This window comes from Ylistrum balloti, unplaced genomic scaffold, assembly GCF_031769215.1.
Source record: "Ylistrum balloti isolate Yb309-2 unplaced genomic scaffold, AGI_CSIRO_Ybal_v1 Utg370518, whole genome shotgun sequence".
NCBI lineage: Eukaryota > Metazoa > Mollusca > Bivalvia > Pectinida > Pectinidae > Ylistrum > Ylistrum balloti.
In genome coordinates this window covers 375,474-380,000 of record NW_026782332.1, presented here as the reverse complement: position 1 = coordinate 380,000, position 4,527 = coordinate 375,474, and positions in this window count along the sequence as shown.

Below are 4,527 nucleotides of genomic sequence, written 5' to 3'. Positions count from 1 at the left end.
CCCCATAATTTTCACCAGCCTGCAGCTTTTGAAACCCTGTGTTCCGAGCTTGTTAAATGATGGAAAAGAGTTTGTCGTGTCATTAGTTTCCGATTCCGGTCGGCACATACGGTTCAGCTAAGTAGTATTCGTGTTTGCAAATTTTTTTAAATTATGTAAATATTTTTAAAATCGGATGATCTCGCCATGTTTAGACGTTGAAGAAGGGTCATGTTTTAAAAATTGGAGTACTCTACATGACATCTTAATACAAAGCATTTTTTCGTGCATGTGCAGGCTCATAGCTCTGGTTAGACACATATACTGCTCAAAATATTGACTTGTTCAGAATCATCATAGAATTGTTTAATTGACAATCATCCGGGTATTTCAATATCAGACTTTTCAACTAGAAAATTACACGGTTTCACTGAGGGGCATATAAAACATGTATTGTATGTGACTGGTCCACTTCTTTTCGACAATTATATAACATTTATGTTATAGAATTGGAGTTTTAGGTTTCTAAGAAACATTTACTACCAACAACGGGTTCGGGATCTATGTGGGACAATCGCCAGGTCACGGGTCGGTGGTTTTTCTCCGGATTTCCTTCACTACCTGAAAACTGGCACGTCCTTAAATGAGCATGACCTTTAATATGATGTAAAACAATAGGGTTGCTATGGTTACTAATAGTTCATACGAAGGACGAAAAATAACTATTGGTTCATTAATTCTGAACCTGTCTATTAAGACGTATGCCGAGACTTTTAACCTATAAATCAGATTTATTTTTATAAAAACTTAACTAACAAACACACCATCACCGTCGTCGTCGTCATCGTCACCAGCTGTTGAAATGCATCACGTGACAAAAGCAACATCTAAGCTTTTGTAAACTCATCCTTTGCAGGTAAAATAATCGAACCTTGTGTTTCAATCATCATCCTCATCATCATCGTCGTCGTCGTCGCCGTCGTCGCTATGATTACTATCGGTTATATACGAGTTGCAGAACACTCGGGTTTCGGGTAGGGGCGGTATTCTAGAATTCTCGGGTGTGGGGTAGGGGCGGTATTCTAGAATACTCGGGTTTGGGGTAGGGGAGGTATTCTAGAATACTCGGGTGTGGGGTAGGGACGGTATTCTAGAATACTCGGGTTTGGGGTAGGGGCGGTATTCTAGAATACTCGGGATTTGGGGTAGGGGAGGTATTCTAGAATACTCGGGTGTGGGGTAGGGACGGTATTCTAGAATACTCGGGTTTGGAGTAGGGGCGGTATTCTAGAATAATCGGGTTTGGGGTAGGGGAGGTATATATGCTAGGGTTACACATCTAAGTTCACAAACTTTTCTGGGCAGCATTTTAAGCACGCTGTTTGTTAAAAGCACAGTCGTGCTCTGCAAAGTCAAGGACTCAATGAAAATAACATAGATATTGATTTAGATTTACGGATAAACAAGAGATTAGGGTATACACTTATTAACCAGCTCCTACGGCAAAACAGCTCAACTTAATCACATGCGTACAGCTTACTGGACTCGGTCAAGTCCATCACCGGGCATTCACTTTCAATGCCAAGGACACCCTACCGGACATTCACTTTCAATGCCAAGGTCACCCGAACGGGCATTCACTTTTAATGCCAAGGTCACACTATGCAAAACACGGTCCGTGAATCTGGAAAATAACCCGTCCGTAATAAAACAACGTATAATTGTAGAAAGGTTTGGAAAGTTTGGCTATACGTGAGTCGGGAAGGATACTGTGAACTTAAACTTTTAATTGTTAAATGAAAATGTTTGAGGGAGGGAGGAACTGGGGGATGGATGTATGGATTGCACAGAAAATAACTTGATTAAATTTACAGATAATTTTGGATTGACACTTGTTTATTTTTGTTTGTTTGTTTATCTGTCAATCGCCAAGGTAATTTTAAAGCGGCGTTTCTTTAAGGCAGCTCGTGTCTACCTCACTGCACACCATACAAGAGGTTCGCCGCAAGTTAATGTTACTTTCCCAAATACACAACCTAAACAGCATTTTCCGATCTCAGTTTTTTTCAAGGAAAATTGGGGTTAAACTATAAACCCGAGACTGAAGTTATTCTGTCACCTTTGTACTGAAGTTATTGTGTCACCTTTGTACTGAAGTCATTGTGTCACTTTTGTACTGAAGTCATTGTGTCACCTTTGTACTGAAGTTATTCTGTCACTTTTGTACTGAAGTCATTGTGTCACTTTTGTACTGAGGTCATTGTGTCACCTTTGTACTGAAGTCGTGTCACCTTTGTACTGAAGTCATTGTGTCACCTTTGTACTGAAGTCATTGTGTCACCTTTGTACTGAAGTCATTGTGTCACCTTTGTACTGAAGTCATTGTGTCACCTTTGTACTGAAGTCATTGTGTCACTTTTGTACTGAAGTTATTGTGTCACCTTTGTACTGAAGTCATTGTGTCACTTTTGTACTGAAGTCATTGTGTCACTTTGATCTATCTTAAAGCACGGTAGACTGTATATTGAACTAGATAACGTCATCCTGCAGTATTTAGAACATTCACGAGAGAAGACTAGTTCTCTTAATTAACCCCTAGGCTCTCTGTACAGGTGTATATACATGTGTACATATCAGCGCTTCAGGTGTTAATTAACAAATTTTACCTTTAGTTGCCCTGTATCTCACCACTGATGATTTATCTAGGTGTTATACAAAGTATGCTATTCATCAGAAAGTATATATCTGCATACAGGAGCCCCCCCCCCCCCCCCCCCCGATTTATAGCTCATCAACGATGGGTAATTTTAAAAAAGAAAATCGGTATTGCTACATTTTTAAACTCTGAGATATACAAATGTATATAAATAAATAAAAAATAAATAAAAACAAACAAGTCAAAACATTGTGTCATTTTTTCTGATTGATTGTTTTTGTATATAATTCAGTTTAACAATAAAGTCACTTGTAAAACTAATGATGTAATTGTATCGACTGGCATCCTCTACCGGAAGAAAGAAGAAAAAGCAGAAGAAGAAAAAGAAGAAGAAGGAAAAGCAGAAGAGGGAGGAGGAGGAATAGGAGGAGAGGAAATGAGGAGGATAAGGAAATGAGGAGGAGGAGATAAAGAGGAGGAGGAGGAAATGAGGAGAAGGAGGAGGAGGCGGAGGAGGAGGAATAGGAGGAGGCGGAGGAGGAAATGAGGAGGAGGAGGAGGAATAGGAGGAGGAGGAAAAGGAGGAGGAGGAGGAATAGGAGGAGGAGGAAACGAGGAGGAGAAGGAATAGGAGGAGGAAACGAGAAGGAGGAATAGGAGGAGGAGGAGGAAAAGGAGGAGGAGGAATAGGAGGAGGAGGAGGAATAGGAGGAGGAGGAGGAAATGGACGATGAGTAAATTAAGCTGATAAGGAGGAGGATGAATGGACGATGAGTAAATTAAGGAGGAGGACGAATGGACTATGAGTAAATTAAGCTGATAAGGAGGAGGACGAGTGGACGATGAGTAAATTAAGGAGAAGGACGAGTGGACGATGAGTAAATTAAGGAGGATAAGGAGGAGGACGAATGGACGATGAGTAAATTAAGGAGGATAAAGAGGAGGACGAATGTACGATGAGTAAATTAAGGAGGAGAACGAATGGACGATGAGTAAATTAAGCTGATTAGAAGGAGGATGAATGGACGATGAGTAAATTAAGGAGAAGGACGAATGGACGATGAGTAAATCAAGCTGATAAGGAGGAGGACGAATGAACGATGAGTAAATTAAGCTGATAAGGAGGAGGACGAATGGACGATGAGTAAATTAAGCTGATAAGGAGGAGGATGAATGGACGATGAGTAGATTAAGGAGGAGGACGAATGGACGATGAGTAAATTAAGGAGGAGAAGGAGGAGGATGAATGGACGATGAGTAAATTAAGGAGGATGGCGAATGGACGATGAGTAAATTTAGGAGGATAAGGAGGAGGACGAATGGACGATGATTAAATTAAGGAGGAGGACGAATGGACGATGAGTAAATTAAGCTGATAAGGAGGAGGATGAATGGACGATGAGTAAATTAAGGAGGATGGCGAATGGACGATGAGTAAATTAAGGAGGACGAATGGACGATGAGTAAATTAAGGAGGATAAGGAGGAGGACGAGTGGACAATGAGTAAATTAAGGAGGAGGACGAGTGGACAATGAGTAAATTAAGGAGGATAAGGAGGAGAACGAGGGGATGATGAATAAATTAAGGAGGATAAGAAGGAGGACGAGTGGACGATGAGTAAATTAAGGAGTAGGACGAGTGGACGATGAGTAAATTAAGGAGGATAAGGAGGAGGACGAATGGACGATGAGTAAAATAAGGAGAAGGACGAGTGGACGATGAGTAAATTAAGGAGGATAAGGAGGAGGACGAGTGGACGATGAGTAAATTAAGGAGGATAAGGAGGAGGACGAATGGACGATGAGTAAATTAAGGAGAAGGACGAGTGGACGATGAGTAAATTAAGGAGGATAAGGAGGAGGACGAATGGACGATGAGTAAATTAAGGAGG